Source organism: Ictidomys tridecemlineatus, chromosome 6 (assembly GCF_052094955.1).
Source record: "Ictidomys tridecemlineatus isolate mIctTri1 chromosome 6, mIctTri1.hap1, whole genome shotgun sequence".
Lineage (NCBI taxonomy): Eukaryota > Metazoa > Chordata > Mammalia > Rodentia > Sciuridae > Ictidomys > Ictidomys tridecemlineatus.
In genome coordinates this window covers 64,496,153-64,515,912 of record NC_135482.1, presented here as the reverse complement: position 1 = coordinate 64,515,912, position 19,760 = coordinate 64,496,153, and the positions used below count along the sequence as shown (strand labels likewise).

The 19,760-nt window shown below is 37.3% G+C and overlaps 1 protein-coding gene across 1 annotated transcript in view; it reads right to left on the bottom strand.

Moving 5' to 3' along the window:
- The window catches only part of Lima1 (LIM domain and actin binding 1), a 93,845-nt gene that overhangs the window by 72,989 nt on the left and 1,096 nt on the right, over positions 1-19,760 (bottom strand). The window lies entirely within an intron of this gene.

Below are 19,760 nucleotides of genomic sequence, written 5' to 3'. Positions count from 1 at the left end.
CATAATTCAGGTGTTTTCTTACAAATGCTAATGAATAACCATTTGGCTCCATAGGTAACAAGCCAAACAGTAATTTAGAAATCAAAGGAAGTTAAGATGAGACATAAAAGAGGGGAAAAACTGAATTGGTAGGTTACAAACTTGACTATACATAGGAATCATCTAGGAAACTTGTTTAAAATACTGATTTCCAGGTCCCATCCCATGATTCTGATTCACCAGGTCTGGAATAGGGTCCAAGAAGACCACAATTTTTAAAAAATATTTTTTAAATTGTAGATGGATACAATACCTTTATTTATTTATTTTTATGCGGTGCTAAGGATCAAACCCAGGGCTTCACACATGCATGGTGAGCACTTCACCACTGAGCCACAACCTCAGCCCAGAAGACCACATTTTAACAAGAACTTTGAAGTGCTTCTAGTGTACAATGTTTTCCCCCATTAAATGCTGACAACTCTGAATTTAAGGGTTAAGAGCTATAATGTACTCCAAGAAAAATGGGTCAATCTCACCACCCCATACATACATACATACACACACACACACACACACACACACACGTAATCAGGTTATTTTCATTATTTCCCCTCTAATCCAGTTTGTCCCTGAATTTAAAATGCTGCTAAAGAGCTGAGTGCAGTGGTGCACGCCTGTCATCCCATCCACTCTTCATCTCTGAAGAGTGAGGTAAGAGGATAAAAAAAAAAAAAAAGATTTTAATTCTGGTTATTTATTTATTTATTTATTTGGGAAATACTGGGAATTAAACCCTGGGGTACTTAACCACTGACCTATATCCCCAGCCCTTTTTATATTTTATTTAGAGACAGGGTCTCACTGAGTTGCTTAGAGCCTCATTAAGTTGCTAAGACTTGCTTTGAACTTGAGATTCTTCTGTCTCAGTCTCCCAAATTGCTGGGATTACAGTATGCACCACTGTACCTGGCAAGGACTACAAATTTGAGGCCAGCCTGGGCAATTTAGCAAGATCCTGTACCCCTCCTCCAAAAAAAAGAGCTAGAGATGTAGCTCAGTGGTAGAGCACCCCTGAGTTCAATCTCCAAATACCACAAAATAAGTAAGTAAGTAAATAAATAAACTGATTAAGGGCTGAGGATGTAACTTAGTGGTAGAATGATTACCTATCATGCATGAAGCCCTGGGTTCAATTTCCAGTTTGGCAAAATAAATATACAAAGAATAAAAAATGGTGTTTGAATGTAAATTATATTTTATTTTTATCTACTGAATGTGAAGGCAACTATAATTTATTGAGATATTAACGTTAAAACAGGGAACCAACAGGCTTAGGCTCTAATCTTGAATCTGCCCCTAATTAGGCATGTTTCCTTGAATAAGACACCTGTCAGGGCCTTGCCTTCTTCTTGTGCAAAATGAAGAGGTTACAATAGCCTACTGTTTTTCTAATTGCAAGTCACAATTAGTAAGTTATGAAATCAGTTTTAATAGTTAGAACCAGCATGTTTGTTTGTAGTACTGGGGATTACACTCAGAGCCTCACACCTGCTAGGCAAGCACTCTACCACTCAGCTACATTCTCTGCCTGTTTGTTTTAATGAAAAAGAATAAAAAGCAATAGAAAATGTCAGAGTGCATCACACATACTGTAGTTAAATATTCTTTTATAAGGCTTTTGTTTCAGTTATTTGTGCGCATGTAAACTGGATAGGAATGCAAAATATTTCTTACTGTGGGGGTATGTTTTATAGAATTATAGTTTGACAAGTGTTAGCAAGAATATAGAGAATCCAGAACCCTCATACACTGCTGGTGGAAATGTAAAAAGGTGCAGCCTCTCTAAAATAGTCTGGCAGGCTGGGCACATGGTGGCATACACCTGTAATCCCAGAGGTTGGGAGGCTGAGGCAGGAGGACCATGAGTTCAAAGTCAGCCTCAGCAGAAGCAAGGTGCTAAACAACTCAGTGAGTCCCTGTCTATACAAAAAATAGGGCTTGGGATGTGCCTCAGTAATTGAGTGCCTCTGAGTTCAATCCACAACACACACACACACACACACACACACACACACACACAAGAAAATATTCTGGCAGTTTGATAAAAGGTTAAACAGTTTCCATATGATCCAGCAGTAGTACTCAAGTGTGTGTGTGTGTGTGTGTGTGTGTGTGTGTGTGTAAACACTTAAGAGAAATGTTGTATACATGTGTCAAATGATCACACTGTAGCCCATAATGTGTACAATTATTATGTGTCAATTAAAAATAAAAATAAGTCTGGAGATAGAGCTCAGTGGTAGAGTGCTTGCCTCATACATGTGAAACCCTGGATTTGATCCCCAGTACTACAAAAATAAAAATTAAGAAAGAGAAATGGAAACCCAGGTCCAAACAAAAAACTTGCTTATGAATGTTCATAACAGCATTACTCATAATAACCCAAAAGTGGAACAACCCAAAAGTCCATCAAATAATGAGTGGAAAACAAAATGTGGAATATGTATACAATGGAATATTTTTCTGCCATAAGAAAGAATAAAGTGCTAATATATGCTATAACACAGGTATATTTAGAAAATACAATGTTAAGTGAAAGAAGCCAACAACAAAAGACAACATATTGTATGAATCTATTTGTATGAAATGTATATAATAGTTAAATGCTTAGTGCCTCATTTTTGCTGAGAAAGTAGATTAGTGATTGTCTGGCACTGGAGAAGGAAGGAAAGGGGAATGACTACTAGTGGGTATATAGTTTCTCTGGGAGGTGATAAAGATATAAAGTTGATTGCATAATTGTGTGAATACATTAAAACCCACTGAACTGCCAACTTAAAATAGGTAAACCAAGTATAGCATGTCAATTATATATCAATAAAATTATTATATAAAAGTCAATTCTTTTTTAAAAGTTACAGTTTCAGGGCCATGGATATAGCTGAGTGGTAGAGCACATACTTAGCATTTTCTAGGCCCTGGGTTCCATGGTCAGCATAAAGACAAAAAAAAAAAAAAAAAAAAAAAACATAGTTTAAGAATCACTAGACTAGATGATGGACAGTCACTAAGGTCCCTAAGAATTTTCAGTACCCTCCCCACAGGGTCCACAATACCCTCCCTCTGGCCATGGTTATCTGGAGGTAGGGCAGCATAATGGAAACACCAGAGGTCCCAATTCCGGTTCCAGAGCTTATCAGATGCATGGCAACCTCTTTGTATTTCACCTTCCTTCTATGTAAATTGAGGATGATAAACCTGCCCTACAGGATGGTTTTAAACATAAAAGGCAAAACAGGGCCTGGCACAATACTTGAGTCAGAATCAAAATCTGTCAGTCTTTGTGTGCACAATCTAAGACATGTGCAACACTCATCATTTGAAAGGGCTAGTTAACAGAATACATATTTGGGCTTGATTTATATATCATATTGTCTTAACAAAGCCTGTGTCTGTCATAGGCTCTCATTAAACATGATTCATAAACGTAACATTTGCTTTAGCTGTTTGACCTTTTAATGCAGATTGTTCTCTTCATAATATAATAGAGGTAGTAACACCAGTTGAAAAGAAATTAATGGTCTCTATAGAACATCAACATTTTAATTTCATAGTTTTTTGGAAAAATTATCTGTGTTTTTCTATTCTTTTTTCTTTTTCTTTTTTTTCTTTGCAATGGTAGGGATTGAACCCAGGGTCTCGAGCATGCTAAGCAAGCATTCTGCCATTTAGCTACACCCCCAGGTCCTCATTTCTTTTTAAAATGTCTATTTGGGACACTTAGAGCAATTTGTATAGCTTTTACTCAGAAGACAAATTAAACTCATCACTTTTTTTTTTTTTTTTGGTACTGGGGATTGAACTCAGGGTTATTCGAACACTGAGCCACATCCCCAGCCCTATTTTGTATTTTATTTAGAGATAGGGTCTCACTGAGTTGCTTAGTGCCTCATTTTTGCTGAGGCTGGCTTTGAACTCGAGGGCCTCCTGACTTGGTCTCCCGAGCCACGGAGACTATAGACATGTACCACCGTACCTGGCCACAAATCAATGCTGGCATTCATAAGGGTTTTGTGAACATTAACACTGCTGTGTGGAATCCACCAGCATCTTTCCCATCTCCCACACCTCCACCTTTTTTCACCCTCCTCTTTCCATTTGGGGAAATCTCTCTTCCACAGGTCTCAACAGGAGTGCCAAGCCTGAGCTGTCATTTTCTTTACTGTCTAGGCTCCTTGGTCAGAGTGATTTATCAAAGGATGGGCCTCTTTACCGTAAACAGTTATGTGGAAATATACAATAAATAGAAGTCTCTGTCTGCTCTTGTTCACCCCTTCCCCCGAGCCAATTCCATTTCTCAAAGATAACCTCTGTCATAGTTTGGAGTATAAACTTTCTTATATGTCCTATAACAACAGCAAATGCATACCACTATGCTTCCGTCACTTTCCTAAGCACTTATGAATGTTATCTCATTTTATTTTTGCAAACAACTTATGAGATAGATACCATTACTACACCCTGTTTTACAGATGAGAAAATTGAAGCACAGAGAAGCTAATGCACATCACACATAAATACAAACATTTTTTTTAAAAACACAATGGTTTTATGTTAATATGCTATTCATCAATTTTTTATTTTCTCCTGGACCTCTTTATGTCAGGACATAAAGATCTATCTCAGCCTTTCAGGACCACATAATATTACACTCTATAATATCTTATAGAAATTAATGGTCTCTATAGAACATAATATCTTATAACTAATTTATGTTAATGAACATTTAGGTTGCTTTGGGTTCTTCATCATTATGGACAAGATTGCAGTGAATATGCTTGTATTCTTGCTTAGTTGGAGGTGTTCGTTTCTGGTATAAATTCATAGAAGTAGCATTTCTAATTCAAAAAGCTTATACATTCAACATTGTAATAGCCATACCCAAATTTCCCTCTAAAAACATGTGCATATATGTGTGTGTGTATGTGTGTGTGTGTGTGTGTGTGTGTGTGTGTGTGTGTGTATAAACACACACACACACACATCTATGTACACAACCGGCCTATAGTATTTTTATTTTTTCTAGTTTGAAAAGAGATGTGAAAAAAACAGTACCTTATTTCATTAGTTTCTATTCCTATAATCATGAGTGAGGAGGGTTAAGCATATTTTCAAATGTGTATTGGCCACTCAATACATTTCCTTTTAGAAACTACATTTATTTTTTAAATGTTGTTCATAAATTGTTTATTATCACTACAACTTAATTACTTTTTTTAATTGCACAAGGACTTTCTGAATATCATGTGTGTCTACTTTTACAATTAAAATTGCCTCTGACAGCAGCTGTCCTTTCCTGGTGTCTGATTCTTATCCAGATCTCATTAATATTCTTCCCAAACAGAAATGGTGCTTGACTGTAAGGATGAGAGCCTTGTTTCTGTAGATGTCCCTTTTGCGGGGCACCTACCCCTTACTGCTCATTAATATTCTTTCTAGAGCACAGCCCTGAGAGAAGCCTGACTGACACTAGATGACAATCCTGTACTAAGAGAAGGTCACTGTAGGGGTTGTGCTTTAGCTGTTACCCACTTCTAGTCAGTCTAGTGCTTCCAAGTTGGGTGTGGGTCACTTTTAATATCTGTAGATATACAGAAGCTGAACACACAGGTGAAGCCTAAACATATCTAATTTTTCTGAAAATTAAATTCCAGTGGGAAAAAAAACCTTGGGAATTCAGTTCTAGTTTGCTCTCAGGGTTACTGGGACATAGTAGAGAAGCAGACATAAACCTAATTGCCCACCATCTGGACAGACTATGTCAAGTTAAAAAAAAAAAAGTTTGGGCCACTGCAGCATAAGCCTGGGGATTGGTTATTAAGTACTGGACATATGCCAGGTAGTTTATTATGTTTATTTATTTATTTTTGGTACAGGATTGAACTCTGAGGTGCTAAACCACTGAGCCACATCCCCAGGCCTTTTTATTTTTAATTTTGAGTTGAGATCTTGCTAAATTGCTGAGATTGGCCTTGAACTTATGATCCTCCTATCTCAGATTCCCAAGCAACTGGGATTATAGGCATGTGCCACTGCGCTTCGCATGAGGTGCTTTATGTATCTCATACCATTTGATCTTGTTAACCTAATCATCACAATACCACAAAGCAAATATTATTATTCTCATCTCACAGAGGAAGAAACTGAGGTTCAGAGAAGTAATTTGCTCAAGGTCACACATGTAGAAAGTGGTAGAACCAGCATTTGAAACAGCCTGACAAACTCTAAATATTCATGCTTTAACAACATACTGCAAAAAAACAGTTACCAATATTTAGGGGTGATCTGAGCCAGTTTTCTATTTAAGAGTCTCAAAACTAGAGATGACCAGAAGCCCCAGCCTGGTTCACATCTAAGCCCACTCTGCCCAAGTTTCCTTTCAGCTCAAGCTGACATGAGTCTACCACTTACTGGGTAACATTAGGAAAATTCCCTAAATGTTAGTCTCTTCATCTCTAAAATGTCCTGTTAGCTCATTGCTAAAAATAAGGGCTTCATAAATGATGGTAGTAGTGATTATAATAAAAATATTTAACATTTATCCAACACTGATCATGTGTCAGATACTGTTTCAATTGCTTTCCATACATAAATATGTAATCCTCGTAGTAATCCACTCAGAGGTAATATTATTATCTGGCTTTATTGTTTATTTTTGGTGCTGAGAATCAAACCTAGGGCCTCAAGCATGCTAGGCAAGTGCTCTACCCCTAAACTAGACCCCCAGCCCTGTCCCATTTTATTAAAGTATTTTGCTTTAATATTCAGATGAAAAAATGAAGACTCAGAGAGAGGTTAATTAAATGTTAGTCTTTGTTATTTTTTAGGAGGCTAGGCTGGAAACAAAATAACCTTCAGTACAGAGAATAAAACAGAAAAGTAGTTTTGTATATATGGCATTTCAGGGTCAACTTATTTCTGTTAAAGCATCAATAAGAAGACAGCATCATACCTATAATCCTAGCAACTCAGGAGGCTGAGGCAGGAGGATCACGAGTTTGAGACCAGCCTCAGCAACTTAGTGAGGCCTGTCTAAAAATAAAAAAGGGCTGGGGATATGGCTAAGTGGTTAAGTGCCCCTCATTTAATCACAGACAGCAAGGAGGGGGTGGGGGATGCAGGGTAGTGGTAGAGCATGAGCTTGGCATGCATGAGAACTTGGTTCCATCTCCAGAACCAAAAAGACAGAGAATGTGTGAGCAAGTACCCCTAATGTCATCTTGAGGAACTGGTAGTTACAAGCAGGCACACCAGACCTGACAGTGTTTCTCTTTACCAAAAATTCTAAATCTGTCAAATTGTACCTTGTAAGGGCCACATTTTAGGTGTTATTACACTTATACAAGAACTCTCAGCTACAGTTAATCACACTGTAACTATCATCTTTCTCCATGGATTCTATTACCTTATTCATTCATTTGAATATCTTCTTGTACTTTCAAAAGTCAGATTCCCTTTTATATAACTGTGTAATCTTCACATATCTTACTGAAAAAGATAAAATTATAAATTATAGTTATGGCCTTTAAAAATTGTGAGCCAGTATAGTGGTGCATGCCTGTAATCTCAGTGGCTTGGGAGGCTGAAGCAGGAGGATTGTGAGTTCAAATCCAGACTCAGCAAAAGCAAGGTACTAAGCAATAAAACACAAAATAGGGCTGGGGATGTGGCTCAGTGGTCTAGTGCCAGTGAGTTCAATCCCTGGTACCTTCCCCCACCAAAAAAAAAAAAAAAATTAAGCGTGTCTAAAATTGGTAGGTCACTAAGAACCATCCTAGAACCTTTCTTTCTTTCTTTTGCTCTTTCTCTCTCTCTCTCTCTTTTTTTTTTTTTTGGTATGGGTGATTGAACCCAGGGACACTTAACCACTGAGCCACATCCCTAGCCCTTTTTAAATTTTTTATTTTGAGACAGGGTCTCCCTAAGTTGCTTAGGGCCTCACTAAGTTGTTGAGGATGGTCTTGAACTCGTGATCCTCTTGCCTTGGCCTCCTGAGCTGCTGGGATCACAGGCATGCACCACTGTACCCAACCCATTTTTTTTTTTAATCAAGGAATTACCAGCTCTAATCTAAGTTTAAGTTCAACTCTCTCCCAAGTAACTTGATCTGTCTTTTATCCATTTGGTTCCCCTCCATCTCTCTCCTCCCACTGAAAATTAATTTGTTTTTTAAGACCAAACATAATCCAATGGAAATTTTTTCAGTAGTATTTTGACAAATAGTAAGGAAAAACTCTTTTAGTAGGTAGAAAAAAAACTGATCATTATGTAACTTTGAATTTAAGGTGAAAACAGAGAAAAAGCAAAATTAGAAAAAGAATGTAGAAATTTACAGCTTGACTCACTACACAAAGCACAGATTCTCTCTCAAAAGCCTATTTCTCCTTCAACTCTTATAATATTCCACACTTTAACAACAGATGCATCCAATATTAATGCTTAGTACTGTGTAGGGGCTCAACAAATATTTGTCACATGAATGAAAACAGTGCTATGGTTGGTACATATCTCAACAAGGGCTTATCAATTTAACTGAATATCTGCCAAGAAACTCATGCTCACAGGTCTTGCTAATTCCATGTTTAATTAAGACAAAGTAGCTAATTAAAGAATCTTCTTTATAATACCAAAGCAGAAGATATATATATATATATATATATATATATATACACACACATATATACATATATGTATATATGTGTGTATGTATATGTTTGCTTCTGTTGAAGATATAATATTATTATACCAGTTCTTTGTCCTTAATAACTAATCAAGTTTTCTCCAACAGAGGGCTTCTTAGTTTCACTCTTGGCCATTTCCAGAAAGGGCCTGGCTTCCATTCTTATCTGAAATTTTAGATGATTTTTTTTTTTAAGGGCTTGCTCAATCTGAAGAGTCAGCTCAGATCAATTTAACCAATCCCTTCAAGCAGAATTAAAACTCTTCTTGAGGCAAGTTCTCTAATCTTTCCTTTCTGCAAAAAATCTGAGAAGCTAATACATAACAATGGTTTCATCAAGAACAAGGAGAGCCAAGACTGGTCATGTAAATAATTACCCAATCACACAGCCACAGAAGTAATGAAGTTTTGCTACTTATCTGTGTCGATGCTATTCATCTCATTTCTCAAGGATTGGTTACAAACATATTAATGTTTTAGTTGAATTTTAATATTTGTCTCCTAAAAACTACGGAGCCATGATCTTTTATTGGATCCTGATCTTTCAGCTGGCGTGGAAATCAACTTTTTAAAAATATTTATTTTTTTTCTTAAGTTGTAGTTGAACACAACACCTTTATTTCACTTGTTTATTTTTGTATGTGGTGCTGAGGATTGAACCCAGGGTCTCGCACGTGCGAAGCAAGTGCTCTACTGCTGAGCCACAACCCCAGCCCGGAAATCAACTTCTTTATCTCAATTTCTTCATCTCAAAAACACATTAACTTACACAAAATAGTTATAAAGACTGAGGATAAGAGCAAAATTCATAAACTGCAATAATAAGTGTTTTTTAAAAATAAAATTTCAAATCCATGTTAAAAAAATATTGCCTAGCATGCATGAGGCTCTGGATTTAATCCCCAATACTGGGGGGTAAAAAAGTGAGAGATTTAAAAAATAAGGACAGCCTGGTGCAGTGGCACATACCTATAATTCCAGTAACTTGAGAGGCTGAAACAGGAGGATCACAAGTTTGAGGCCAGCTTTAGAAACTTAGTGAGGCCCTAAGCAACTTAGTGACCCTGTCTCAAAATAAAAAACATAAAGGACTGGGGATATGACTCAAGAAGTCATTCAATGATGAGAAATAGTAAGAAATTAGAAATAAACCACTATAATGATAATGTCCAGTTTAACTAGGTTGTTTTTTGTTTGGTTGTTTTTTGTTTGTTTGTTTTTTGGAGTAGTACTGAAGACTGAACATGCATGGCAAGTGCTTTACTACCAAGATACATCCCTAGCCCCCTTTTAAATTGAATTTTAAATTAAATCTTGAGACAGGGTCTCCTAAATTGCACAGGCTGTTCTTAAACCTGTCATTTTTTTGTATCAATCTCCTAAGTAGATGGGATTACAGACATGCGCCACTATGGTGAGCTCTCCCAGATATTAATAAGAAACCTCTTGTCTGAAGGTGTTGCTGAAAATCTTTCTAATCAGTACACACACTGTAGCATTTCAGGGAATGTAGTAAGTATAAGGAAAATAATTTCATCTTTCCTTGGGGATTCCAGATACTATCTTATTATTATTATTATTATTATTTTCACAGAGAAGGAAAGTATAGAAGAATAATCAGTTTGCCAAATTTGCTCTTAAAAATGTAATGAAAGAGAACTAGGGCTGTAGCTCAGTAGTAGAGCACCTTCCTCGCATATGTGAGGAACTGGGTTCAATCCTCAGCACCACATAAAAATAAATAAATAAAGATATTGTATACATTTACAACTAAAAAAATATTTTAAAAAATGTAATGAGAGGGCTGGAGTTATAGCTCAGTGGTAGAGTGCTTACCTAGCACATACATGAGGGACTGGGTTTAATCCTCAGCACCACATAAAAATAAATTAATAGTTATTTTAAAAAATGTAGTGAAAAAAAAAAATAAAAAAATGTAATGAGAGCTAACAGAATAACATCGTGCAGCAGGACCAGTTCTGGAAGTAGAAGTCTGAAGAGGTAGTAAAGCAGTGGCCTGGATCCAGGAAACGCCTTGGAAAACCTGCACTCATGGAACTGAATCCTGCTGCTACCATACCCAAGGCCTCCGTCTTGCTACCTTCAGAAATCTTCAGAGACTGCCACCTGATTTGAAACCAGATGGAACTACCTCAGCTATGGTCCATTAAAAAAAAAAAAAGGGGAGGGGAGTATACACCCACACCGACACACACCAACACCACCACTTTGTAGTGCAAACCAATACAAGACTTGTTAAAATAAGAAGTCTATCTTCAAGGGGTATTCATTCATTCAACAAATATTTATTGAGCTCTTACCATGTACTGGGCAGTGCTCTAGATGGTAAGGCTGTGATGTTAAGGACAGATAAGGTCTCTACTCATGCAATTTCTATTCTGGGAGGGAAGCAAGACAATTAAAAACTGATGAGTGCTGTGGAGGAAATACAAAAAGAGTAAGTGGAGTGGAGGTAGAAAGGGGACAGCTACTTAGTGCTTAGGGAAGGTCTCTCTGAGTGAATGATATTTTAGCTGAAACCTGAATGAGTGGGAGGATAGTGGCAGCAAGCCAGATGAAGAGAAGAAATAGAGGAGTTTTCTAGGGAGAGAGAATAAGAAAGGTAAAGGCTCTTAGGCAGAAATAATGTGACTAAGGAGAAAGTGAAGAGAGGAGTATGAGATGACATAGAGATGAGTGGTAGTAGGAGCTCCAGTGGCGCAATCAGTTAGCGCGGTACTTATAAGAGATGAGTGGCAGCCAGATTAAATAAGATCTTTTATGTGATGGTAAAATATTTTAATTTTATTCTAACTGTGATACAAAACCAAAGTTGTTACATAATTGCATACAATATCAGATATATCACACATTATAAAGAATCAATTGCTTACTTAATGTATAATGGTTAAACATTTGAAAAGGAAATGTTCTCATACTTATAAAACTTATAATTTTGCTGGGCACGGTGGTATGTGCCCGTAATTCCAGCACCGCAGGAGGCTGAGGCAGGAGGATCATAAGTTTGAATCCAGCCTTAGTAACTAGGCAAGGTCTTAAACAACTTAGTAAGAACCTGTCTCCAAATAAAAATAAAAAGGGCTAAGGGGCTGGAATTGTGGCTCAGGGGTAGAGCGCTCACCTAGCACGTGCATGGCCCTGGGTTCCATCCTCAGCACCACATAAAAATAAAATAAAGATACTGTGTCCAACTACAACTAAAAAATAAATATTAAAAAAAAAAGACGGCTAGGGTTGTGGCTCAGAGGTAGAGCTCTCACCTAACATGCATGAGGCACTGGGTTCGATCCTTAGCACCACAAAAATATAAAATATTGTGTCCACCTATAACTAAAAAAATAAATATTAAAAGAAAGAAAGAAAAAGGGCTGGGCTGGGGATGTGGCTCAAGCAGTAGCGCGCTCGCCTGGCATGCGTGCGGCCCGGGTTCGATCCTCAGCACCACATACCAACAAAGATGTTGTGTCTGCCGAGAACTAAAAAATAAATATTAAAAATTCTCTGTCTCTCTCTCTCTCCCCCCTCTCTCACTCTCTCTTTAAAAAAAAAAAAAAAAAAGAAAAAGGGCTGAGGATGCAGTTCAGTGATAAAGCTCCCCTGAATTTAATCCCTGGTACTAAACACACACACACACACACACACACACACACACACAATAAGAAATTTATAATCTTAAAAAGAAGCAATAATTCATAAGACTGACAGTGTTAAGGTAAGAAATGAAGTAAAAATAAAGTACTAGGAGCTGCAGTCATGGCTCAGTGTTAGAGCACTTACCTAGCATGTGTGAGGCAGAAGGTTCGATTTTCAGCACCACATATAAAATAAAGATCCAGGAGCTGGGGTTGTGGCTCAGAGGTACAGCACCTGCCTAGCATGCGTGAGGCACTGGGTTCAATCCTCAACACCACATAAAAATAAAATAAAGATTATTGTGTCTACCTACAACTTAAAAAAAAAAGCCACTGATTCAAATTGAAGAAATTAGAAAATGAATTTTTTAATTTTTAAAATGTCACATTTAGGTGGACTCTTAAGAAATTGAGTTTAATGGGGGATGGAGGGAGAAGGAATTGCCTGAAGCTATGGGCAAACTGCAGGAGCAAAGGCACAGAGGCAGGAAAGGTCAGGGTGGGTCCAGGAAATAGTGAATCACTGTATGGCTATAGTGCCAGCAGAGTGGGTAGTGTCCGGAGATAAGCCTGGAAAAATAGGCTGGGGTGGGGAGAGAGGTGGTAGATCTGGAAGGGCATACACAGAAATTGACTTAATTTAATGTTCTCCTTAAGTGTGTATATGAGTCCTTTAACATACTTGTTAAAACTTCAGATCTGGTCTGGGGTTGTAGCTCAGTGGTAGAGTACTTGCTGGGTTCTCAGCACCACATATAAATAAATGAATAAAATAAAGGTCCATCAACAACTAAAAAAAATTAAAACAAACAAACAAAAAAACACTTCATGTTCCCAGACCCACCCTTTAGATATCTATCAGGTTTGTTTGTTTTGTTTTGGTATCAGGGATTGAACTCAGGAGCACTCAACCACTGAGCCACATCTCCAGCTCTACTTTGTATTTTTTGTCTTTTATTTAGAGACAGAGTCTCGCTGAGTTGCTTAGCACCTCGCCTTTGATGAGGCTGGCTTTGAACTCACAATTCTCCTGTCTCAGCCTCCAGAGCCACTGGGATTACAGGCATGCACCACTTCGCCTGGCAGTTTAACCAACACCCAGGTTATTTTGATATAGGTAATTGAGGAAACAATACTGTGAAAATCAGTGCTCGGGTTTCTCTCCCCACTTCCTTTTGGTTTGATGCTGACAAAACCCAGGGCCTCGCACAGTCTCAGCAAGCATTCTACCACTGAGCTACATCCCTAGCCACAGTGCTCTGGGTTGTTTTAATGACAATGCTGGACTAAAACGGGAAATCTGAAGCCAACTCTAAGGATTACTCAAAGACCCACCCAAAAGGAGGATCTGAATCAGAAGACTGACAATAGAGCCTTTATCACTGTGAAGGTAGAACAATCAATGTTGGTGATCAATTAAACGTGAGAACAGAGGAGGACTGAAGTATTAAAGACAACTTCAGACTTTCCTTACAGGATCTAGGTGAATGCAGACACAGGGTACACATTGACTTTCCACGTGGTCTAAAAAGTAGTTCGAAATACGGATCTGTAGCTACAGATATGCAAAGGCACTAAACCACATGGTTGGATACTCCAAAGTCCATTCACAAAAAGAGTTAAATATAGGAAGTAAAACCATAAAAAATTAAAAGAAAGTGAATATTTAACCCATCTCTGAATGAAGGCCTTCTAAACATAAAAGCAATGAATAAAATCCCAAATTTTAAAAATCTACACATAAGTAATAATATATCATATATAAAATTAACAGGCAAGGGGTGGGAAGTTGTGGCTCAACGGTAGAGCACTCGCCTAGCACATGCAAGGCCCTGGGTTCAATTCTCAGCAACGCATAAAAATGAATAAGTAAATTAAATAAAGGTAAGAAAAAATTAACAGGCAAGCAACTGGTTAAATATTTGAACACAGGACAAAGAATTAATACTCTTAAAAATGAAGGACTTTTACAAAACAGAAACAAAAATATTCAGCACAGTTTCTGTATGAAACAGAATTTGTTTAATTGGAGCGGCAACATATACCCTGTCACAGATTTTATCAGGTTTCCAAGGGCTAGTCACTGAGAGTGCCTAAAAAATACTAGACTAGCCAGGTGTGGTGGTGCACACCTATAATCACAGCAATTTGAGGCTGAGGCAGGAGGACTGCAAGTTTGAAGTGAGCCTCAGCAATTTAGGGAGGCCATGTCTCAAAATAAATTTATAAAAAGAACTGGAGACGGTAAAGCACGCCTGGGTTCAGGGTGCTTTACAGCTTTTCAGTTTTTTAATCATTATGCTTTATAGGTTCCCAGTACCAAAACAAAAAAAAACAACAAAAAAACCCAACTAAACCAATCTTTTTGATTTCTATTGTCCTGAAAGTTTAAGGACAAATTAAATTGCCTGCAGACTTCATCAAGTCTTGCTACTCTAATAGAAACTGCTCCTGCTGCATGCAGTCTTTCCTCAGGCTCTAGATATCTAAAACAGGAGAAAAGTTAAGGACTAGACAACAAGAATTCCAAAATTTCTTGCAAACAGTAATTTTAAAGTCTGTACAAGTCAGGCATGGTGGTACATGCCTGTAATCCAGAGACCTGGGAGATTGACACAAGAAGACAGCAAGTTCAAAAGCCAGCCTCAGCAACTTAGTAAGGCCCTAAGCAATTTAGCAAGACTCTGTCTCAAAAAAGGGCTGAGATGTGGCTCAATCATAAAGCACACCTTGGGTTCAATCCCTGGGACCTAAATAAATGCATAAAGTCACCACAGATTTTATATGGACCTTCGGATGGATCCAACCCTCTCATTTTACAGAGGAGGCTCTAAGTCAATGAATGACTTGCCAAAGATCACCTACCTAGCTGATGACAAAACCAAGTTGGGCTTCCTCCAGAGCAGCACCCTTTCCACTGTGCATTGGTTACAAGCTCTAGCCCTTCAGGGCATTTGTGACACTATAACTCAACCTCTGAACACTTTCCACTTCCTGATTCCACTCATTCAATTTGGTCTAATAAAACCCCATGTTTCCCCTCAAAGCACTCCAAATAAAGAAAGAGCCACAAACAAAACCACCAACATAATAAAACCCATAAGACTCAATTAAAAATAGGAATGGGATTAACCAAAAGATGGTTCACAGAAAAAGAAATAGTAAGAGAGCCAGGCACAGTGGCCTAGTCTGTAATCCTAGCGATTTGGGAGACTGAGGCAGGAGGATCACAAGTTCAAAGTCTCAAACTTACTGAGACCCCGTCTCAAATTTAAAAAATAAATGAATAAAAAGGACTGGGTTGCGGTTCAGAGATAAAGCTTCCCTGGGTTATATTGCCAGTACAAAAGAAGAAAACAATTTTTAAAAACAATAGAAATGAATACGTAAAAAAATGTTCTGACTAGAAATTAAAGGAATACAAATTTCTACTTTTGCTTATCAAAGTTGTTAAAATTTAACAGATAATATTCAATGCTACAAAAGACACACTAAGAAGGGCATTCACAATCATTGCTGGTAAGAATGTTAATTAGGCCGAAGCACAATGGCACACACACGTAATCCCAGCAGCTCAGGAGGCTAAGACAAGTTGGATCATGAGTTCAAAGCCAGCCTCAGCAAAATCGAGGTGCTAAGCAACTCAGTGAGACCCTATCTTTAAATAAAATACAAAATGGGGCTGGGGTTGTGGCTCAGTGCTTGAATGCCCCTGAGTTCAATCTCCCATACTCCTAAGGAAAAAAAAGTTAGTCTAGTCTTTCACCCTTTCACACAGTAATTCTGGGAATCTAACCTACAAACATAATGATCAATTTACATAAAGATTTACGCATAAATTTATTCTGAAAATGTTCACTTATTAATAACATTGTAACAACCAAAATACCCAAATACACAGTTTAATTATGTATTAATACAATAGTGTATGGAGTATTAAACATTTCTTAAAATGTTTTCAAAGCTCTATGTGCTGGCAGTAGTCCCAGCTTGAGGCCAAACTGGGCAGCATGGGAAGACTTTGTCTCTAAAAAAAAATTGAAAAAAAAATTTTTTTAAAAATTGCTTTCAAATAATTTTGATGCCATGAAACATAATGACATAATATAATGTGAAAAAGCAGGTAGAGGGCTGGGGTTGTGGCTCAGTGGTAGAGTGCTTGTCTAGCATGTGTGAGGCACTGGGTTTGAGTCTCAGCACCGCATGTAAATAAATAAATAAATAAAGATTCATCAACAACTAATGAAATTTAAAAAAAAAAAAAAAAGCAGATACAAAATTGTAGGAATAAGCTCAATTACCTGTGCCTGTGTATGTGTGTGTGTATGTATCAAAGGAAAAAAAAAAAGTGAAAGGAAATACAATAAATGGAACAAATTATGGAATATGGGCTATTTATTTTGTCTCTATAGCTTGTTTATTTAAGGATTTGTATAATGAACATATACAATTTTAAAAATATGTATGTGCTTGTTGTATATGTGATAATAAAACAAGAATTATATGTACAATACAAAAAAGCTTTTTAAAAAAGAAATTTGAAGGGCTGAGGTTGTAGCTCAGTGGTAGAGCATTTTCCTCTCATCATGAGGTACTGGATTCGATCCTCAGTACTACATAAAAATAAAAAAATAAAGATAATGTGTCCATGTACAACTAAAAAAAAATTTAAAAAAAGATAAATTTGAGTCAGGTATAGTAGTGCCCACCTGTAATCCCAACAGCTTGGGAGCCTGAGGCAGGAGGATCAGGAGTTCAAAGCTAGCTTCAGCAACTTGGTGAGGTCCTAAGCAACTTAGTAAAACCCTGTCTCTAAATGAAATATATGAAAGGGCTATGGATGAGGCTCAGTGGTTAAGCACATCTGGGTTTAATCTCCAGTACCAAAAAAAAAAAAAGAAGACAGATTTGCAAATTACTCATTTGGAGGTGATGGCTGAAGTCATGGGAATAGATCAGATTGCATAAGGAAAGACTATAGGAAGAACAGGATGCAGGACAAGCCTTGGCAAACATCAGCATTTAAGAATCAAATAGTCTATAATAAAAGAGTATGGGAAGAAGTAGTTAGAAGATGGAGAACCAGGTAGACATGTCAAGAAAACCAAATGAAAGGAAGACCCGAAAAAGTTGTTCACTTAATCAAATGTTGCCAAGTGGTAACAAGGAAAACTGATGGGGTCATAAGAGGGAAATCACAGGATACTCTGTGTGGACCAACAGGTTTCCAGCTAGAGTGCTGAAAGTGATACCTGAATCTGAGCACGTGTTACCTGTTCAGTAAAATTGAAGATACAGAAAGATGTCCTGGGACATTAGCTTGAATTTCAATTTATGAAAAAAATACAGGGCCAGGGATCTAGCTCAGTGGTAGAGCACTTGTCTACCATGTGTGGAAACCCAGGGTTTTATTCTGGGCACTAAAAAAAAAAAAAAAAAAAAAAAGATTGTGTAAATATAAACCCATATAAAAGCATATCAACATTGCTAATTTATAGGTAACAAAACAAAAATTGGCAATATTTTGGTGTGCAAAATAAAAATTGTTTGAGGGATTATAAAGTTTTCCTATATCAAGCTGATCATGGTGGCACATGCCTGTAATCCAAGTCACTCAGGAGGCTGAGGCAATAGTATCACAAGTTCATTGCCAGCCTCAGCAATTTAGTGAGGTTCAGAGCAACTTAGCGAGACCCTATCTTAAAATCAAAAATAAAAAGATTTGTAGATGTAACTCTGTGGCAAAGCACCCTGGGTTCAATCCTCAGTACTGGAAAAAAAGGAAGGAAGAAATTCTTCTTTTTTTTTTTTAAGAGAGAGTGAGGGGGGGGGGGAGAGAGAGAGAGAGAGAGAGAGAGAGAAATTTTAGTATTTATTTTTTAGTTCTCGGCGGACACAACATCTTTGTTGGTAGGTGGTGCTGAGGATTGAACCCGGGCCGCACGCATGCCAGGCGAGCGCGCTACCGCTTGAGCCACATCCCCAGCCCCACAGTATGCACTATTATACCAAACTTCTATTTAAAAAACGAAAAAAACATAATTATGTAGAAAGAATCATGTCATGTCCATCCTCTGAATATTAGAACATTGGAACACAGTAGGTAATTAATAGAAGTATTCAAGGGTACTATAAACTTCAGATCATCAAAACCCTGCAAAGAATCTCCAAACACTATCACCCTTTTCTCCTCACCCACATACCTACCCTGTCTCTCCTACCAAATAAAGAAAAAAAAATGTGTGTGTATTACATATGTAAAATGTGTAGTGTATATATTCTTTTTCTTTTCTTTCTGGTGCTAGGTATTAAATGTAGGGCCTCACACCTGCTAGGTACACATTCTACCATTGAACTACACCCCTAGACAAAAAAAAAAAAAAAAAAAGACATTTGAGGGCACCTTAGGGAAGAATAGTGTGTCACCAAAACATGCTGTTAATAGAACTGTTTTCAATTCTGAAGCTTTCTCTTCCTAGAATTATTAAGTTGAAATTTGGCTCCACCTTTAACCCCCTAGTCTGGAACAAAGCTTGAAAGTACCAAGTTAAACAATGTTATACAATGAGGTAATTTTGCTAGTGTTGCCAATATACTGTTCTCAGATGCTCTAAAGTTCAGGGACTACCTGATAACACTTCCGCGCACTAATACCTTACAGTGAAAAGAGCTCCACCAACTATTCACTGAACTCTCACAGAATTGAAGACAGGATCTAATCCCATCTTCAAAAGGCCATAGAGTTGGTGGAAGACAAGGTAAGAAATATGAGAGATACAAATACAGGAACTGAAGAGAATCATTTTTTACTACTCAAAGTTTTTCTGTTATTGTTGTTGTTTATGTGTTTCTGTTCTTAAGAGAAAACAGAAGAATTTTTAACTTATATTTTCTGTGTTCCTATAACATCCTGACCTGACCTCTAGAATGAAATTGACCTTATTATACTATAAGTTGTATCTGTGATTCTGTCTGACCCATTTGATTTTAAGCTTTTTTAGGGTAGAGATGACTGGAACTTTGATTCCACAGAATTGACACAATAAATTCTTTGTCCAAAAAAGAAGTAAATTCCTAATTACCTCGTACGTATTACATGTTGTCCTGTAAGTGTAAAAAAATTCTCTTTCTATATATACACACTTTAAATTTTTTTTTCTCTTCTGCCAACTTCATAACTTTTGGAAGATCTACTTGAACCATGAGCATCCTTCATCTAGGCTATCAGTCCACAGAAACTTAGAAAATTTTTGTCATCTTCTTTTGTAACTATAGAGACCTCAGAAGAAACTGTAATTTCGTGGCTCCTGAAATATTTATCATTTGTGAATAGGATTAGGGGATAAAAAGCATCCCTTTCAACCACTTAAACAGCAAAAGTAAGA